General features: G+C 37.9%; 1 protein-coding gene across 6 annotated transcripts in view; it reads left to right on the forward strand.

The window, feature by feature from the left end:
* The window catches only part of ralgps2 (Ral GEF with PH domain and SH3 binding motif 2), a 516,901-nt gene that overhangs the window by 45,186 nt on the left and 449,535 nt on the right, over nt 1-22,180 (forward strand). For 5 of the 6 annotated variants that reach the window (XM_073063652.1, XM_073063657.1, XM_073063658.1 and 2 more), the window contains exon 2: nt 10,326-10,395. The gene's annotated coding sequence lies outside the window, so the exon portion shown is untranslated. Of the gene's footprint in view, nt 1-6,609; nt 6,660-10,325; nt 10,396-22,180 lie in introns of those variants that run through there. The other variant, XM_073063656.1, reaches the window with a different exon arrangement.

The raw sequence follows: 22,180 nt of genomic DNA on the forward strand, positions 1-22,180 counted from the left end.
TAGCAACAGAGACATTGAGTAACAGATCAGGAGGCAGATTTTGGAAAGGTGCAAAAATAACAGGATTGTTGTCATGGGGGTCTTCAACTTCCCTAATACTGGTTGATGTCTCATTAGTGCAAAAGGTTTAGATGGGGCAGAATTTGTTAGATGTGTCTTGGAAAGATTCCTGACACACTATAGATAGGCTCAGTAGCGGAGAGGCCATACTGGATCTGGTGCTAGACATTTAACCGGGTTAGGTTTGATGGGTGGTGGGTGAGTATTTTGAAGACAATAACCACAACTCCCTGATCTTTACTATGAACTTGGAGAGGGATAGGATCAGATGGTATGGGGAATACTTAATTAGGGGAATGGAGGATTATGAGCTATTAGGCAGGAACTTGGGCACAAATGTACTTGGGGAATGCACAGCAGAAATGTGGAGTTTGTTTAAGAAGCACTTACATGAGATTAAGTAAAACTCAGAAAAGTGTTAAGTGTTTTAATTTGGAAGCTGGGATTTGAATGTGGAATATGGAGTTAATGGCAGGGTTCTTAGCTGTTCAGAGGAACAGAGGGATCTTGGAGTCTATATCCATAGATCCCTCAAAGTTACCACGCAAATTGATAGGATTGTTAGAAGGTATACAGTGTATTGGTTTTCCTTAGTCTGGGAAATGAGTTCAAGAATTTCAAGATAATATTACAGCTCTATAAAACACTGGCTAGACCACACTTGGAATATTGTGTTCAGTTCTGCCTTTTTTTTTATTGTAGGAAGGATAGAGAGGGTGCCGAGGGGAGTCATCAGGATGCTGCCTTGACTAGAGAGCATGTCTTATGAGTATAGCTTGAGTGAGCTAGAGCTTTCCTCTATGTAGTGAAGGAAGATGACAGGTGACTTGATAAAGGTGTACAAGATGATAAGGGGCATAGAGTGGATGCCAGAAAGTTCTTCCCAGGGTGGATATGGCTAATATGAGGAGGCATGATTGGAGCAAAGTATATGGAGGAATGTCTGAAGTTTTTACATAGTGATGGGTAGGTGGAACGCCCAGTCAGAAGTGATGGTAGAGGCAAATGCATTAGTGACATTTAAGAGATGCTCAAGAGAGCACATGAATGACAGAAAAATTGAGGATGTGAAGGATTAGATTGCTCTCAAGAGTTGGTTAAAGGTCAGCACAACATTTTGCGCTGAAGTGTCTGTACCATTCTGTAATGTTCTGTGAATCTAGAGCAAGCTTCATCAAGACAATATGAGGACCACTGTAAATATATTAAAAAGTGCCGATTTCTTTGGTAAATTTATAAAATTTGTCAATGGGTTTAGTTTTGTATGTGGTGGAAGTGGGAGGGGGATTGTAATGCACAACCACAATGGTGGTTGTAAACAATAATTATTGCTTTAAAGTTGTCAATCCTTTAAGACTGTCACATGACTAACTGCTCCTTGGTGAAAGGAGTATTTATAGAAAACTTCAGAGATGTTCTGTGAACACTCTTAATAAACTAAATGATCTGTTTGAGCTTCTGGCAATTCACATGCATAACTTTACAGAAATGTATAACAGACTTTATGTTAGACCACTGAGCACATGTAATTTGCAAAAGAAATAGAAACTGATGCTGTTATCTTTTCCATTTTGTAAATGTCCATTGTAATTTCCATCCATAAATTTAAAGTTGGGCTCTCCCGTGATAACCATTTCCTGGTAAGGGCCTTCTTACCAGCCACCAGCAGTATATTCATTAAATATTTATCTCTTTTTAACCATTCTTGAGGTATATACCCAAAATATATGGTCTTACTCTCTAAGGGTATTTCACATTTAAAGATGTCTTGTATGGCATTATGTATCCCACTCCAATAGTCTTTGATAACAGGGCATTCCCAGAAAATATGATAATGGTTTGCATTTTGATTTCCACGACTTCTCCAGCAAACAGGGATGTTACTATCATAACAGGATTTCTGAGAGGGTGTAATAAAATATCTTATCAAATTTTTCCATCCGAACTCCCTCCATTTCTGTGAACTAGTACACTTCCGTTGATACCTCCATATTATTGTCCATTCTTCCTCAGATATAATTATCCCTCCATCCTTCTCCCATTTTGTTTTAATGTATGAAGTTGAATGTGTTTTAAGATTTGACAAACCCTTATACACGCTTGAAATGATTCTACTACCATTGTCTGAATTATATGCTTTTCTAAATAGCTCTATCAGACATGTACTTGCCTTGGTTGCATTTTTAACCATCCTATTAACATGCTGTTGCATTTGTAAATACCGATAAAAGTCTTGTTTTTCTAACAAGTCTTTCTCCTTGAGCATTTCAGAACTGAACAGTGTTCCTTCTTTCATTATATTGCAAATAGCTGTTATTCCTTTAGCTGTCCAGTCCTTAAATCTAGCATCCAGTTTATTCGGTCTGAGTCATATGCACACCATTTAAGAATTGCAGTGTCTCTCTAGTTTATATTCTTTTATAATAGATAACAGCATCTGTTAATCATGAGTTGGAACAATTTGATTCATACTAGGGAAAAATGGTTTAACTACATAACATCTCATAGGCCTGATTTTATTCTCACAATTCAATGAATATGTTGTAAAAAAAAGATCCTACTTTCTACATAGTTTTCTTATTTTGATTGTTCTTTCTCTCCTCTCCTTTCTATAAGTGTATACCTCAGATAATTATTATGTGGAGATTTGTGACAAATATGATTTTATGATTTATGTACAGTATCTGAAATACATCTTATGGGAATGTTTGATAAACTTCAATAAAAAATAAGTTACAAAAAAAAGAAATAGAAACTGGTAATGGATATGTTTAGCCTCTGAAGCATCTGTGGAGGACAAAAAAGTCATTTTAGTTTAACAGAAACTATATTTCCTGATTTCTGTGTTTACCATTGAGTTGAGTAATTTTATTTCATAATCAGCTGCTTCAAATTTTATTGCAATCAGCTGAGAATATTGATTCTTCTGATAATGATTACATTGGATTGAGGGCAGTCTTTCCTGGAGATGATCAAATCTGATTGCATGGTTGAGGCATGAGTTCCATGTGTATGTCATGAAATATTATGGATACTGGAAAATATATGATTATTAGAACACTGGCTTTTGGAAGTATTAACTGGAAGAAAGCATGTGAATATTATAATAAAGTCATGGTTCAAACACACTTTAAGAAGTCAGAGCAATTCTGGGCACATTATATAACCATCCCCATTTATCCTGCATCATAATTTCTTAAGTCTTTTAATTTCTATGACTTCTGCCTTATCATGGACCTTCATTTTCTTTCCTTCCTTTTTCCCTTATTTGTGTTTACTGGAAAGATCAGAACAAATGAACCCATCAAACTGTTATTCAGAGCTAGCCGATCTTTGATCAAATTCCATGAACGCTCTTTCATCTTCACCTCTCTTAACTTGGTTTACTTAAAAAAATATTAGTTCCATCTGGTGTTCTGGTCCAGCTATGTGGATGCAAAACCAAGAAAATAAACAAGCACACCAGCAACTCTACTTCTTCAGAAGGCTAAGAAAATTTAGCATGTTCCTGATGACCCTAACCAGTGTTTACAGTTGACAATATAAAGTATTCTATCCAATGCATCACAGGTTGGATGCCACCATTCTGCAAAAGACCACGAGAAATTGCATGGAGTTGTGAATGCAGCCAAAGTCTATTTTGGAAACTGGCACCACAACCCCCAATTGGCTCTGTCTACATTTTCTGTTTCAGTCGTAATCAATGACTCCATCGACTTTGGTCATTCACTCCTCCCCCTTCCCATAGGGTAGAATTTGGCCACCTTCTAACCTACTTTTAAGACCTGTGAATGGACTTTTTTATACAACAAAGGTAGATCCTTGATCTCTGTCATGGTCTTTGCATATTATTTGTCTACCTATACTGTACCTTATCCATTAACTATAACACTATTTTCTGCATTTTGTTTGTTTTCCTTTTGTACAACCTTAATCTTCTTGTGTATGGGATTATCTGTTTGGACAGCATGCAAACAAAAGCTTTTCACTGTATCTTGGTACATATGACACTAATAAACCAATCATCAGTTTAAAATTAACAGTTCATTTGAGGCCAGTCAAAGTCATGGGGAAAACGTTGAAATTTCTACTGTCCTTTTGTGTATCATTTTTTTAAAAAAAGTTTCCTAATAGAATTATTGAGAGTCCAAGTTTTAATTACAATATGCTGAGCTTAATTTTCTAGAAGTACTTCCACATATTAATATTCTGAAAATTTTGATCAAATCACCTCTTTGTCTAGGATAAATTTATTGCTCATTGTATATTTTGAGAAACCAAATACCATTTTGCACCTTCTCCTAGGCTGACATACCTTCCTAAGATGCTGTGCCCAGAATAGCACCCAGTGCTGTTAAGCATAGTTACATATAACATTAATCCTCTTCTATCTGAATCCTTATGGTGTAAAGGTTAGCATTTCTTTTTGTTTTTTTTTATAAATTTGCCTATTTTAAGTCCATATTTATGGGATACCCTCTACACCTGCTTCCATCGTTACACTGTTTAAATGTGTTCCTTCAGGTTCAAGTTGGGTATTCTTGCATGTACCAGCACTTAAATCATTCTACTGTATCAATCTTTTAACTTTTTACCTAACCTTTTAATATGTTGTAATTTAACACTTTAGTCTGTCCAACCTAAAATGTCCCTTTTTTCAGTCATTATCAAATTTGAATTATGTGGATTTCCATCTCATATATTAGTAATGAATAAAGTGAATATTTGCAACATTAACCACATTTTCCTCCAAGCCTATTCCAACCAGGTTAATAATATTCCTGTAGTTTAGGAGTTTCAAATGTAGCTGCTATGTGGGGTATTGTCATATGCCTTCTAAAATCCAGGTAAACAGACATTTTCTTTGTCAACTATTTGAGTAATTTCTTTAAATTCATCTAGTCACTCATGCTTGATCCTTTAAAATGCTTAGTTTGATAAACTGAAATCTTTGAAGTTATTTCGCACTCTACTCCTGATTATAGACAAGTAATTTTCGGTTGGGGTGGCAAAGGAGGTGTAAGGCACTCCTTCCCTTTTGCTAGTCTGAAGGTCACCCTTGAGCAAGGTGTAGCACCTGCTTGGTGCCCCAATTAGGGTCATGTAAGGCCATTGGAACAGGTGATGGATGGTTGTATGAGCAACTGGTGCATATCATGTCCTGGTTATGCAACTGCCAATGCCAGGTGGACAATCTCTGAAGAGTATTGATGATGGCTGGGGTCACCCGTCTTGTAAAGACACTGCCCAGAAGAAGGCAATGGCAAGCCACTTCTGTAGAAAAATTTGCCAAGAACAATCATGGTCATGGAAAGACCATGATTGCCTACGTCATACAATATGGCACAATTCTCTGACCTCATTAATTGAACTGCTGCTCACTGGATGTTTCATGTTTTTTGCACCATTCTTCACACCATTCTCTATAAATTCTGGAGACTAGTGTGTGAAAATCCCAGGCGATCAGCACTTTGAGATACTCAAACCACTCCGTCTGGCACCAACATAGTCAAAATCACTTGGATCACATTTCTTCCCCATTTTTGATGTTTGGTACAACTAAAACCCTTGACCAAGTATGCATGCTTTTATGCATTGAGTTGCTGCCACATGATTGGCTGATTAGATATTTGCATTAAAGAGCAGGTGTATAGGTGTACCTAATAAAGTAGCCACTGAGTGTATAATTCCTAGGCTTCTCTCTCAGGTTTCTTAAGCGCAGAACACAAATGAAATGTTTCAGTCTAAAGAAACACTTAGTAATGAAGAACACTGGAAGACTGCAGTTAGGGTATCTACCACATTCTCCTCTGCCAATTTTAATATATTAGGTAGAATCTGCCTATCTTGAGGATTTATTGCACTTGGGCTATGAATTTTATTGGCTGTTGTTGTGTTGAGTCTTTAATTCCGAGATAATGTTAAGCTTTGTTGGAATGTTAAGCATGCCATTGTCCTCTTGTAGTGGAAACAGTGATTCATTTTTGTCACTGCTTGTTTTCATTTACAGTATCATTGACAACAGTTTGCCTTACCCTTGAGCCTCTCTTTTCTCCCCCAATATAATTGTAAATATGTTTCTACTGTTCTTAAAGTCTACTGTTTCTCTTCATGATCTCTCTTTTGCTATTCCTGTCTCTTTGTATTTTTCCTGATTACCAGAATCAATATTTTGTTTTCAAACCTGTTATTATCTGCAAATATTCCAGTCTTGATATAATGTCATTGACTTTTCTACTTTCTCCATTTGCCGCTTGAAATGTTAATTATTATTTTAAATTTTTGACACTGTGTAGCATTTTACTTTTAATGTGTTTGCTGCTAAGTTGGATCCTGATAGTTACTTGTTATTTGCAGATGCACTGTTCCAAATAGTTAAATGTGACCATGTTGACAAAAGCCCCTCCTCATAATGAATCTATTATGTTTATTTGAAAGCACAGATTTCTTGTCAGTTTCTTTCACAGTTTCATTCAGATTTCAAGCACTTTATCCAATGGCTTAAAACTAAAAATTCTGAATATAAATCTGAAAAAAATGTGTGCAACGACAAAGCTCTGGTATAATACTGAAATCCTGCAAAATTGGCAATTCTGAAGGTATATATTAAAGCAGTGTTTTGATTTACCTTGGGAACATCTTTCCAAATAGCTCGTCTTTCCAGATTGAGCTGAAATGTATCACTGACATGATATTACTAGCATTGTTTCCATTTCTAGTAAGAGCATGTCAACTTGTCGTAGGAAAATAATTGATTAACTTTCCTACCCTCTCTATGTGGAACCTCCATACTCTATAACAAAAATTATTGAACATATGGGGCCCATATTTATCTCATTGGCATTGCTGACAAATACAGAATTTCTTTCTGTTCAGAAGGAATGAAATTGGAAGTCAATTGCAGCACACCTGTTTTTTAAAGGTTTTTCTAGCTGTTTAGTTTGAATAGATATTAATGTTACTGATCAGGCTGCAAATATACCAAATAACAGTTATGTGATTTTGAGTTTATAATACTCCTCAGATCTCCCCTTGTACTGCAATTCTGGAAAATTTTATTTCTCTGTCTAGAGCAACACACACAAAATGCAGAGGAATTCAGCAGGCCAGGCAGCATTTGTGGAGAAGAATAAACAGTTGACTTTTTGGGCTGAGACCCTTCAACAGGAATCCAAGTGTGGCCTTTTGTGTACCCCACTACTTGGCAATCTTTTAAATTGTAAGCCTTAATTATCTCCAAAGTTCTTTCTTGCCACATCTTTCATGTTTTTAGATGGTACTTAAATGAAGTATAGATATTCAAAGTTCAAAGTATATGTATATCACTATATACAAACCTAAGATTCATTTTCTTGCAGAAATACTGAACAAATCCTTAATAGAATACCGTAGTAACCATAATAAAATCAATGAAAGATTGCACCAATTGATTTTTCCTGTTGATTCCATCTTTGACAACTGGATATTTTTAAAGCAGAAGTTAATAGGTTCTTAATTAGTAAGGGCATCCAGCTTGTTTGTGTTATTGTGAAGCTTCAGGGGACTTGTAACTCGAGCAATAAAGACGCATTGCAGTCACTGAATGAAATCTGAGCAAAATTACTTTTGTCAGCTTTTCCTTATGGAATACTCTTAAAGATATTGGTGCCAGTGCCTCATACAATTATCTTAACAATTTAACATGCATCCTTTTTTGAACATGTTACCTTTTTTGTTCTCTTTTTTCCATTTCCACCCTACCTTGGAATTGAAAACACTTTAGTTTTTTTTGTTTTACAGTTCTGATGAAGGATCCTTGACTTGAAATATTGACTCATTATTTCTCTCCTCAACAATGTTGCTTGAATTTCTGAATGCTTCCAAGACTTTCTGTTTTTGCTTTTTTCAATTACTTCCTTTACTAATTGCATATTATTGCATTAGAACAAATTTGATTGTTGCAAACAAGTTTCCAATTATAGATTTGAAGGTTTTTCTGATTTATGATCCTTCGCAATTGCTATAATATTTTGTTTTGTCTTGGTGGCAGGTGAGCAGTCTGAGTCAATAATTTTCAGTTAATGTTAAATACAATGTTACGGTTTTATGAATACACATTCATAAGACTGTAAGGCATAGGAGCAGAATTTGACCATTTAGCCGATTGAGTGTGCTCCTTCATTTGATCATGGCTGATTTAGTTACTTTCTCAACTCCATTCTCCTGCCCTCTCCCTTTGATGCCCTTACTAATTAAGAACCTATTAACCTCTGCTTTAAAAATATCCAGTTGTCAATCTGCTCTCTCTACCGGAGCCATTTAGGTTCGGACCCAGGGAATAATTGTCAAACACAGTTTACTTAAAACTACATACTGTTTATTAACAAGATTGCGTCACTCTGTTGAACTACAGCGTCCCCGCTCACAGAACCTGGAAAAATCTGCAACCCAAGTGAGCTCCCAAGTACGATCTGGGCTGCTGATATACATTTGTTATCACATATATACTTTGATAAGGGTAGACAGAGAAGCTTTCTCATGCAACAAACACTTCTTTGTTCATACATTATTCTCACAGCACGACTTGTCAAGCTGCCAATAAGTCAGTTAGGTTTTAGCCCTTTAAATTCTGCATATAATTCCTCATTCCCTCCTTTTGTCATTCCATGACAACCAGGATTATCAATGTCGGGGTTGTTGTACATCTTAATTTTCATATTCCTGTAAGAAGGGTGGGTAGTAACGCTTGTGATAAGCTGAAGGGCTTTCCACATCATTGTAGTCTCCAACCTCATCGTTTGCACCTCAGTCTCTCTGAGGTCCCCTTCCTTCTAGGGGGACTCTTTGTATAAATATCCCTGTGGGTGTAGGGTAAAAGCACTGGCTGAGAAGGGGCCAGAAATATCGGAGGTTCGATAAGTATCAGTAGTCCTGCAATGATGATAGCATAATGTAGCAGTATACTGCTCCATCCTGCAAAGATGTCACTGAACAGCCACAATCACCCTTTTGAGTTAAAGCCATGTAGGTTAGCCCTGATTTCCTGAATTTTATTTATCTTCTTTTGAATGTGAACAGAGAGAGAGGTAATGTTCTCTGCTTCATCTGTGATGTAGGTGCAGCACTCTTGTCCTATAATGGCACATGTACCTCCTTTTTCAGCCAGAACAAAATTGGGGGACATTCGGTTCGCCAAAACCACCTGTCATTGCGTCATCATTTCAGCCGTGATGGCCCTCACCTGATCCTGGACACCATCCATAGCCTTAGCGGTACTATTGGCCATCTCCTCCAAAACTGCGGCCAGGTTGATAATTTCCCTTGGATTGTGGGCCCACTTGTAGAAAGGGAAAACTATCATCCAAAAGCGCTCCAGTTGTGAGATTCCTCGCTTTTGCTGTAGGAGGGAAGGGTGCTGGTCTAAGGTTTTCAGCATTCGCATGTGGGGTAGAAGGTAAGCCAGGAAGCAGCATCCCATCCAATTTCTGCTCCCTTGTTGGGTATTCCATCGGCTAGCTGTCTCTCCTGGGAGCCACAAGTTGGTCCTTTCCCTGCAAACCCACTGCGTTCCATTCAGGGGGTGCGGTGGTTTGGCCATTGTATAAATGGCGCAAGTACTGTTGCCCAAAAGGTAAGTCCCCTTACCTTTAAATTACAGTAGCAGATAGTGTATGTACACCCCCCCCCCCGCTTTACAAATGTTTGCTTTTCACTATTCAGCTTAAGAAAGGTTTCATAGGAACATTCTACCTTTGTAAAGGGGGGGGGGCACCTCTGTGTGTGTGTATACACATACACGCGCACACACACACACTGTAATTCAGTTTTTTTTTCTGTTTTTATGTGTTGCATTGTAGTGCTGCTACAAAGACAATTAATTGACTGAGTTTATTTCCCTTGGACCAAAGGAGATTTGGGGAAACATGATAAAAGATATACAAGATGAAGAAGGCACAGATAGGAAACAAAGTAAGAAAATTGCCAATAGGGGAGTGTTTATCTTTAGAACACATAGGATTAAACTAAAAATATAAGAGGTTTCAGACTGAGACCCTTCATCAAGACTGGAAAAGAAGAGGACAGAAGCTAGAAACATTGAGTGTTCATTTATCTCCATAGATGCTGCCTGACCTGCTGAATTCCGTTTGCATTTTGGGTGTGTTGCTCAGTATTCATCAACTAATCTTTCTGGTTTCTATGTGTCTGAATTTTAACATAGTTTCAGAGATATGACATGTTGAAAAAAATTCATTAATCACATCAGCCAATTTGTTTCATTGTTTCAGATCTTCATGAATTTTGTTTTGCTCCACTGATTTGATCAACTGGTAAACCTTGATGTTGCCTGCCAATTTTGTAAGTATTCTACCTATTCAAAAATTTTGTACACGTGAAAAGGAAACAAAATGTTGTGAAACTCTACAGGAGTTTCTTTCAATTACGGATTTTGGTTTTTAACCAGTGCAACTATTTTCAAATTGATTTTTAATCCTGTTTACTAATTTGATTTGAATTACATTGCTCACTTTCTTAAAGCTTTCTTTTGTAACTTTATCAAATACCTTTAGAAAATTCATCAATGATTGTAGCTAATTAAAACTAAAGGCAACTTAAGTGGATTTGCTTTGTGTATTATTCTAATTTGCCTGTTAGTTATTAATGGCCTTTGTGCTGTCCAAGACAATGTGAACTGTTCCAAAATATGGTGGTTTAACTGATGTACATTTCTGAAGTTAATGGCTCTTAATCTGGTTGATGTTCCATCCTTGAAATGACAGGTGAAACAAATGAATTAAACCTTCACCAATCACTCATTTCCTTTATGGCCATAATGTTCATGCCATTGGCAATCACTTTATTCAGATTTTATTTACTGACGTTTAATTGATCTAGATATGTCAACAAGATTAAAACAAAAGTAGTTTCTGTTTGGAAAATAATGTAAACATTGGCCAATTGATTCCATTTCCTAATTCTTCAGAAATTCTGCAGTATAATATAGTTAAACAGCTTGATATTTTAAGTCATTGTCTGTTGCAAAATGCTTTCAAATTAGAGGTTTGGTTTTTGTTGCAATCTAGAATTTGCAATTTAATTGTGTTTATTGTGCCTTATTGTGTGTCTAGAAACTGGACCACATAATACCAGGTTTTGTGTGCTCAACAATTCAAGTGTGAAGCAGGGACTTTGCCTTGTGGATTTCAATGTACATGACTTTCCCTCAGGGTACTGAATATATTGAACAATACCTAGGGCTACAGTATTGTGAGATGGTTAGTCATAGCAATGCCTTGAGTAGGGCTGTGGAACAGTTGAAGCTTATCATTACTTTTCCTTAAAAAAAACCCACGAAGTTGTATTCCTAGTTTGATGAGTAATGGATGTCAGATTTGAGACTCTGCATTAATATGAGCCATTTGCAAACTCAACTCAGCACTCCAAGGGAGAATAAGATTATATCTTGGACATTGTTCAGCTTTAGAAAAACGTATAATGGATATATATTTTACTTTACCCATCCCAAGTAAGGTATATACAAAAAATTGAAATAGAACAACAGAAGCTAAATTCTAAGGACTTCTTTGTGACTTACTGATTTGATGTAGAATCATTCAAAATTGGACACACTGGCTTCCCTTTCCTGAAAACTTGATTAATTGGTGTGGTTTTTGATGGCTGACCAATTTCTCAAACTGTGGTCCCAGAATATATGCTGTGGAAATATCATTATTGGAATTCCAAGAGGATCAAATTCTAAGGAGAATTGTGCATTACAGTATACAACCCAGTGAAGTATCTTTATTATGAGACCATTGTGTAGTAGTTTCAGATTTTCAGTACAGATTGTTGTGAATTGCTGCATTCTGTGATAAAGTTCAGAAAATTTGAAGTATTATGTGCTCTTTGCAGAGCAACATCTAAAACTCTTGCAATGCCTTTATCATGTTTCCTGATTTCAAAAGACCTTCTATATTGGAATGAGACTCTCACATTAGCTCTAGTAGTAATTAGCCATTGTTTACCTTTATGTAATTTGCATTTTTCTTTTATAAAATGGAATAGAACATAGAACAGTACCACACATGAACAGGCTGTTTGGCCTATATTATCTGTGCAAGAAATATGTCAAATTTAACCATCCTTTCTGCCTGTACATGAGCCATATCCCTATATTCCTTGAATATACCCCTGGTAGTGTGTTCCAGCACCTGCCACTTTCTCTCTATCTCAGGTGCTTTCATCAACAGTATACATTCACCTTACGTTGACGTCTCAAAGTGCAACACCTCACACCTGCCTGGTTATATTCTACTTGCAGTTTCTTGATCCATCATTGTAACTGATCTATAACTTACTGTATCCTTTGACCTTCTTTACTATTCACAATTCTACCAATTTCTGTCATCTGCAGACTTGTTTCCCAACCCACCTACAATTTTGTCCTAGTTAAATATGAGGTCCCACCACTGATCCTTATGGAACACCACTGGTCACAATCCTCCAGCCAGAATAACTTTTTTCCCACTGGTACTCACTGTCTACTATGGGGAAGCTAATTCTGAATCTAAGCTGTAGACAACATCCACTATCCTACCTTCATCAATCATCTCGGTTACTTCAAAAATACGATAAAGTTTGTAAGATGTGATCTACCCAATACAATGCGATGATGACTTTTCTTTGAATGTGGCTTATATGGTGCTATATTCCTATGATACTGGTAAAACTTAAGTTTTTCATTACATCTGTGCATACATATCTTTGTGCATATGACAATAAATTCAACCTTTGTGACTGTCCCTAATTCAAATATAAGCAAGTAAAAATTATGTCAGAAAGTTGTGTATACTGTGTGGCTCTAGAAAAGAACATTATGACATGTTATTCTGAATGTTTTTAAGCACTCTTTTGTATAAATAAACTCACATTTTTAATTGAGAATACAAATGAGTTTCACCAGAATGTTGCCTGAAATAGCGTGTTATAGTTATAAGGAGAATTGGACTGTTTTATTCTCATTGTCATAGGATAATCAACTTAATCTTTGCAAAATTAAGAGGGACATTGGTAGGGTAGATGGTCAGAATTTTTCTTGCAATGCAGCGAAGTCGAATCACATTATTAAAAGAATGTTTAAAGGACAAGCACTTGGAAAGGTAAGGCATAGAGGAATACTGGCTAAATGCAGGTAAATTCGAATAGTATAGGTAGGCATAATTTTTAGCCTGCACAAAGTAGACTAAAAGGGCCTATTTCTGTGTCATACAATTTGATGGGTTTATTTACTGTAACTTAGATTTTTGTTTGCTTGCATCTATGAGAACATAATAAAAATTCTTATGATACTTATTTTCAATAATCAAGGTATATTTTTAGTAAAAGGCAGGTGGAGTGGTGTGAAATTAGGTGTCATACTTAATAGAAAGGATAAGTGACCAAATAAACATCAGTCAGTAGTTGTTTAAAGTGGCACCTATCAAGGTCTAAATTTAAATGGCAGTCATAAACTCTTCCAAGGAATCATTTTCCTGTCCCAGTTACACCTGAACTATGTCCAATTGCTTTCTATTTGCCCTATTTTTAAATAAGTTATCTTGTAGACCAACTTGATCTTGTCATTACTTGTTGGGACATGCAACATGATAAATGTAAGTTACATCTATTGTTTGTGCACTGTCAGAAGTGGAAGATCCTATGATGTGTCTACATGTTAATGCACATATTTTATATAGACAACATTTAACTGTTTCTGCAAATCTTAAGCCAGCTCACTAAACAGTTTAAATGTCTTCAGAATCAAATTGTCATAGACTTAGTGTTAATGATTTAGTTCATTATTTAAGAGTTCAGTTGAAGATCAGTTCTAACATAAAAGCCTACAGAGGCAATTGAAATTGTTGATTCATTTTTGAACTGCCAATTCTTGTTGTTTACAAAAGTTCAGGTATTTTTAGATTTGACTACCCTTACTGGATTTTCACATTGTCTCAAAAGCTTTAAGGCTTGCCAAGAAATGTCTGCACTCAAGATTTTCCATTTGTTTAAATCAAATTTCCTGAGTTACATTTGTTCATTTCTCAATGGAGTCAGCAAAAATATTGAGGTACATTGCACTTCCTTAAATTGTGTCCACAATTTACAACTGATTCTTTACGTATTAGCAGAGTCTGAAAGTGGATGTTGATTCATGACTTCAAGGTGTTTAAAAGCTAGGGAAAGAGAAATCTAGGAATTGATTAAAGTCTGTATTCTTTGATCAGAGAGAATAATTGATTGAGTCTTATTGATTCAAGGTTGAAACTTGGCTAACCTGGGAAAAAATTCTAGGAAAACAAAAGCTACCAAATACAATAATAAAGTTCTTGGGTTAAAGGTAGTAAAATTCTGCCATTTTCAATAGCATTACAGTCATAGAACGATACAGCACAGAATCAGGGCCTTTGGCTGTCTCAACAGTACCAACAAAATTGCCTGACTGAGCTAATTCAGTTTCTGCCTTAACTGTCCTATCTACCTGTGTCACTATTTTTCAAAGACATATACATATGAACCTTCCAGATCTCTCTGGTCTGCAGCCCACCCCATGCTCTACCATTTACTACTTAAGCTCTGCCCTGGTTTGCCTCGAAAAATGCAATGCACTGAATGAATCTCTATCTGCCATTTGGCCCAAAACGTCAGCTGTACTCTTTTTTCATAGATGCTGCCTGATCTGCTGAGTTCCTCCAGCATTTTGTGTGTGCTGACAGCTCTGGACACCTTTTTCCTCCAACAGTTGACTCTGCTCTCAACTGATTGATATATTGTCTCCAGATAATATCAGATGCAATCTCCACTGTAAGAGAGTGGTCCAATTCTGTCCTTAATCTTTGTGATTACACACTTTTGATCACTTCACCTAGACTGCTTGTCCAGGATGTAACATCATACCTCTCTTGTTTGAGGAGCTGCAATTTGTCTCAGCTGTTTGTCCTCTATTCTCCTTCTGAGATTGAGCAGATCAAAGTGTGAGTACAAGGGACCCAGGAAAAGCATAGCTGGTGAGTTGTTGTTTGTGGAGGGTGCTACATTACAATATTGTTACATGCTCACAGTTTGAACACGGAATAGTGGGATGATGTAATTGTCTCATGACCGTGGGGTGATGTTATGTCACGTGAGGGCATGTTCCAAACAGTATTTAAACCAAAGCCCGGGTCTGTGACGCAGTTCTCATTTTTATTTTTTGTGCAATGTTGTTGTTGCTGGTCAGAGGTGTGGAGGCTCCACCAGTTTTGTTTGTTCCATTTAGAACGGAGTTCAGGAAAAACTTTTTCACCAAGAGAGTTGTGGATCTATGGAATGCTCTGCCTTAGAAGGCAGTGGAGGCCAATTCTCTGGATGCTTTCAAGAAAGAGTTAGATAGAGCTCTTAAAGATAGGGGAGTCAAGGGATATGGAGAGAAGGCAGGAATGGGGTACTGATTGTGGATGATCAGCCATGATCACATTGAATGGCGGTGTGGGCTCGAGGGGCTGAATGGCCTACTCCTGCACCTATTGTCTATTGTCCTACGGTTATTTTTCCTTTACAGTCCAGTATTGGAAAGTGAAGGCATTACCGGAGTTATCCGAGTTCAAAGGATTGGATAAAGTTAATGTCATTCAGCGTTTTGGGGAATGATAGACCTTTGTGATTTTACTCAGTAATTGTGGCATGCACATTCGAGTTAAATCTCTGCAAATTTGGGAAGGTTTGCAGTGACCACCCTCCAGTCAAAAGGTCAGTTCCTTTTATTTCCTCGTGATTTCTGCGAACAAGGCATCTCTTGGCTGTGTGATTGGCAGGTTCGTCGTTAGTTCAAAGGAATCGTTTGTTTTGGGGAAGTCTTTCTTTACTGACTGTATAAATCCCATGGTCTTTTGAATTTATCACTTTAAGTCTGTGCTTGGATGAGAACTTGTTAAGAACAGTTTCTAAGTTTGACTGTTAGATATTGCCGCCTAACTGTTAACTTTCAGTTAAGTTAGTCGTTTGTTTACTTTTCTAAGTTTTGAGCAGTGGTTAATAAATCTTGGGATTTGTTTTAAACCTTGTGCCAGTTTCATATTCATTGCTGCTGCATTCGTAACAATATCTATATCCAAGGAGGAAATTGACGAGCTTCTGATTCACTGTCAGTGTAGTGCTCTTTGATGACTTTGCCTGTACTGTGTTCTTTAGACTCTGGTCAAAACTTTTCCACCAAGCCATTTGTAGCTTGGTTGTACGGTGTAGATGTAATAGTCTTGGTTCATTAATTTTCAGGAATGACTGAAACTGTACTGCAACAAACTGGGTGTTCACTTCTATCACTCATAACATGACGTGACTGCTCCTATACAGATGGAGTTTAATGCTGATAAGTGTGAGGTGCTACATTTTGATAGGACTAATCAAAATAGGACATACATAGTAAATAGTAGGGCATTGAGGAATGCAGTAGACAATAGACAATAGGTGCAGAAGTAGACCATTCGGCCCTTCGAGCCTGCACCACCATTTTGAGATCATGGCTGATCAATTCCTATCAATACCTGGTTCCTGCCTTGTCCCCATATCCCTTGATTCCCCTATCCATAAGATATCTATCTAGCTCCTTCTTGAAAGCATCCAGAGAATTGGCCTCCACTACCTTCCGAGGCAGTGCATTCCAGACCCCCACAACTCTCTGGGAGAAGAAGTTTTTCCTTAACTCTGTCCTAAATGACCTACCCCTTATTCTCAAACCATGCCCTCTGGTACTGGACTCTCCCAGCATTTGGAGCATATTTCCTGCCTCTATCTTGTCCAATCCCTTAATAATCTTATATGTTTCAATCAGATCCCCTCTCAATCTCCTTAATTCCAGCGCGTACAAGCCCAGTCTCTCTAACCTCTCTGCGTAAGACAGTCCAGACATCCCAGGAATTAACCTCGTGAATCTATGCTGCACTTCCTCTACAGCCAGGATGTCCTTCCTTAACCCTGGAGACCAAAACTGTACACAGTACTCCAGGTGTGGTCTCACCAGGGCTCTGTACAAATGCAAGAGGATTTCCTTGCTCTTGTAGAACAGAGTGATCTAGGAATAATGGTGCATAGTTTCCTGAAGGTGGAATCTCATGTGGATTGGGTGGTGAAGAAAGTTTTTGGTATGCTGGCCTTTATAAATCTGAGCATTGAGTATAGGAGTTGGGATGTAATGTTAAAATTGTACAAGGCATTGGTGAGGCCAAATTTGGAGTATTGTGTACAGTTCTGGTCACTGAATTATAGGAAAGATGTCAACAAAATAGAGAGAGTACAGAGGAGATTTACTAGAATGTTACCTGGGTTTCAGCACCTAAGTGACAGAGAAAGGTTGAACAAGTTAGGTCTTTATTCTTTGGAGCGTAGAAGGTTGAGGGGGTCTTGATAGAGGTATTTAAAATTATGAGGGGGATAGATAGAGTTGACGTGGATAAGGTTTTTCCATTGAGTGTAGGGGAGATTCAAACAAGAGGACATGAGTTGGGAGTTGGGGGGCAAAAGTTTAAGGGTAACACAAGGGGGAACTTCTTTACTCAGAGAGTGGTAGCTGTGTGGAACAAGCTTCCAGTAGAAGTGGTAGAGGCAGGATCGATATTATCTTTCTTTTCTTTTTAAATCTTTTTATTAATTTTAAACAAACATAAATGAAACATGAATACAGAGAGTTTGAAAGTACATAATTAATAGGTTAAGTATTGTTATGAATGTGAAGCAACTCTGAGGGTACAAAGAAGGGTACAAAGTCGCCCCCTCTTTTTTGAGAATCGCAAGATCGCTATTAATTCGGGTCTGAGACTCAGGAAATGAGAGAGAGACGTCCAGAATACACAAGGTTTGGAATGTGTCCTGACCTCAGCGAAACGGAACCACTGATAACGGCTATTGTCTCTTGGAGACGGAATTGTGTATTGAGTACTGTACTATTCATTGAAAACCCTCAGGGGACAACCAGAGTGGTCTGGTTGAGGGATTGCATCATCCCAACCTGATTGACATCTGAGACCCCGTGAGTAAGGATAAAAGAGGGTCTGGGGAACAGCCCCTTTAGACGCACCAGGAGAAACGCTAGAGATCCCGTGACAGCGTTTAATAGCGACAGCCGGTGGGGGCTCGTGTGCGTCCTCCCTTGCCAGGGTGGCGGGCTCATCACGGAAGTACGGTTTAGCTAAAGGAGAGGCCACAAGTGAAAGGCCACGACAAAGAGACACCTGACGGATCGAAGTCATAAAGGTTGGAAAACCCGTAGCGGTAACTGTTCCCATTCTATTCCTATTTCTCTCTCTCTCCAACAAAGTGCAACACAGCGACAACCAAAAGACGGCAGTTTGTGGAACTGCAGTTAACTGTATATTTCCATTGGACAATTCATTATCCCCTAGACAACGATAGAGCTTATTTCTTATTGATTATTATTATACCCGCACTTTTAGATTTAGTATTGACGACATATATTATCTGTATATTTGCATTGATATTATTTTTGTGTATTTTTACTAATAAATACCGTTAAAAATAGTATCATTAGACTTCAACGGACGTCTCCATCTTTGCTGGTAAGTGACCCAGTTATGGGGTTCGTAACAGTATACATTCATATAGATGATAATCCATATATAAAAACCTCCCAAACTCATAGTAATTACGAAAAAAGGGAGTAAATAAGAAGGAAAAAAAACTCCAAAAAAGAAAAGAAAAAAAACCTAACCAACAAGGGTCATTGCATTATATACACAGTATATAATATACACAGTAGCGTCAATAACTCCGCACCTCCATCCAAATAATTAAGGATAATAGAAGCAGGGTTTAGGAAAAGTCAGTTTAACTGATATGAAAATGTTGGCAATATTGTCATTTAAAAAAAAATGGATAGGTATATGGACAGGAAAGAATGGAGGGTTATGGGCTGAGTGCAGGTTGGTGGGACTAGGTGAGAGTACGCGTTTGGCATGGACTAGAAGGGCCGAGATGGCCTGTTTCCATGCTATAATTGTTATATGGTTATTTGGTGTTAAGGATTCAGCAACAATAAATATATAAATGAGGCAGGGTTTTTTTTATAACAAATAAAACGTTTATTAAACACTGAAAAACAAATCCCCAAAAGTAAACAAACAACTAACGTAACCGGAAATCAGCTGCTGTGTGGCAGCTTAAACAGTTCTTAAAGCAATGTTGCAAAAACAGTTCTTCAAAGTAGTACTGCAAAAGTTCAAAATGCTTACAGTCCATTAAAGGAGAGACTTTTTAGAGGATTTAAATTCTCTTTCACGTCGTGTTACTGCGGTTCCCAGTCGAACTATACTTTTCCCGGAGAATTTACGAAGATGAAAATGAAACGGCTTAAAGGCACTGACCTTTCCTTTACAAAACTGTACCCAACCCTTTCTGCTATTATTCACAGGGGTTACCAGGGGACAGCCAACGAATTCCTTCCGAATGAGGATCAAACAAGGTCGAACCTGTTTCACCGTCGAAATTGACTTTCCTCGATCTTTTAGCTCCCGAACTCCGATCTTCACTCTCCACTGATTTTTTAACTGGCAGTATTATAAAGAAACTGCCGGCAATAACCTTTTAAACTTTAGGCATTAAATAAAACTCCACCTTTCAACCAAACTGCATCATAATATTGGACCACGCAGTGGCATGGAGTCAAAATGGCAAATCCAGCCACGAACTGCCCCTCCTCACAGGGAGGGGTCCTCCTTTTATACCCTGTTTTTTTTTATAAAAACCTGTCACATGACTTCTACTGGCGGGAAAATGACGTCACTCCACCATCACAAGACCACTACCTTAAGTCCAGTATAGCTTCAACACCACTGTCACGTGACAAGTACAAGATACCCATGGGTACGTAACATTGGTTATACCATCAGGCGAGGTGTCACAGGAAACTTCACTGGATGATGTAGATCATAATGTGTTAGTGGCTGATGTCACCATTTCCCTAGTCCTCGACCCGGCCAAACTTAAGAAGTCTTGTTTGGGTGGATGCTGCACAATGTGCCCCAGTTACAAATCAGTACCATGAAATAGCAAACAATACACAATACTGTATGCGATTAAATGATTGAGTTTTATCATTCTTAATTTGACTATATGGTTAGTAAAGAAACAAACAAAAGAAAAGGGCCCGTTCTCATGAACGGTCTAATGCGCAATGTTCGAGCTCACTGATGAAGTTGTTTGTCCACCATCAACCTCCTCCGAGTGTCGCTGACCTTTGGACCCTCACTTCAAGTCCACTCCGTCCGGCGGTCTACCAACTCTGTCCCTTCACGGCTTCTCTCCTCATCTCTCCCCGGTTAAGACCATGAAATCCCTGCTTCCAGACCCACAAGAAAGAACAACATCCCTCTCATTGGATAGCCCCACATTCCAAATGACCGCTATCTCTAGTCATAACCCAAACATTGCTGCTACAGCGTGTTACACTCGTGCATCAATGGTGTGACCACAATCGTGATGCTTGGTTTAAGGAATTCATACCTGTAGCATTGTTGCTCTGAGCCCATAATCTTCTAATCTTTTTAACACTGTGCTCAGATTTTGCAGATGTTCCTTGTCTTCCTCATCAGTAACAATGATATTGTCTAGGTGACACTGGCAGCCTTACAGCACCTGTGCCATAACTTTCTGCCAGAGTGCTGGGGGTGTAGATGCTACTCCAAACATAAGCCTATTATAGCAATAAGGCACTTCGTGAGTGTTTATGGTGAGAAACACTTTGGACTCCTTTCATTTTCATCTGTAGGTAGGCCTCAGCTGCCTGCTTGTTACACTCCAGAAAGCTTTACAAAGATATCCTCTATTTCTGGCAGAAGATCTCGATTTACTTTCAGCACTGGGTTAATTATGACATTAAAATCACCGGAGATCCTGACAGGCTCTTTCTTCTTGGCTACTGAGACCACTGGAATTGCCCATGGGCTTCACTCAATCTTGGAAAGAATTTCTTTAGCCTCCATGCATTCTAGCTCATTAGCTACTTTATCGCAGATAGTGCAAGGAGCTGGACAAGCTTCATGGAACTTGGGTGTGATATTTTCCTTTAACACTATTTTACCCTTGATATGTTGGAGTTTGCCAATCCCACCCTTGATCACTGCTGTGGCATCATCCAGTACCTTTATTAATCTGCTTTCAGTTCACTCTATTGTAGGGGATCCATCGTGCAAATAGTGGATGGATCTCCAATCAAGTTGTAGTATTTCAACCAATCATGTCCCACAATGCTGGCCCTCATGTTTTTACTACATACAAGCCCAACGTCATTACGAATGTCATTTCCACTGGAGTTATCTTTTCACCAGTATAAGTTTTTAGTTGGATATCTAAAGGCTTCAGTTTAGTATCTTCAAAATGCTGTTCAAACTCATTTGTGGAATGACTGAAACAGCTGAGCTAGTGTGCAATTCCATTTTAATTAATATGTCAATCACTTTTGGTATAGGCAATATTGCCTGTCTCTTGTTAGTTTTCACACTAATAAATCTTAAGTCTATCCAGTCCTGTGTCACTCTCATAATTATCAGATTTTTCATGAACAACATGCAGATTAGTACTCTTTGAAACTGCATCTTGACTTTTTATCTTTATCTCTTCCCTATGCAGTCCATTTATTTTTGTCTGTCCAATATGCTCTTCGTATGTGTCCTACTTCATTGCATTTTCCGCAAGGTTCATCTTTAAACCTGCATTGTTCTAGTGTATGTGAGCCCCTGCCACAATAATAGCACAATTTGTTTGGCCAGGCAGGTGTCTCTGTAAACATTGCAGTTTTCTTCACACTCACTTTCATTCCTGACTGATAGATAGATAGATACTTTATTCATCCCCATGGGGAAATTCAACTTTTTTTTCCAATGTCCCATACACTTGTTGTAGCAAAACTAATTACATACAATACTTAACTCAGTAAAAAATATGATATGCATCTAAATCACTATCTCAAAAAGCATTAATAATAGCTTTTTAAAAAGTTCTTAAGTCCTGATTGGTTCTTTGCTGTTTCCATTCATACAGCAATTTCAACTGCTTTATGAAATGTGAGTTGTTCTTCAGTTAACAGCCATTTTCAAATGCTTTCTTGTAAGGTTACACG

This window comes from Hemitrygon akajei, chromosome 12 (genome assembly GCF_048418815.1).
Source record: "Hemitrygon akajei chromosome 12, sHemAka1.3, whole genome shotgun sequence".
Taxonomy (NCBI): Eukaryota; Metazoa; Chordata; class Chondrichthyes; order Myliobatiformes; family Dasyatidae; genus Hemitrygon; species Hemitrygon akajei.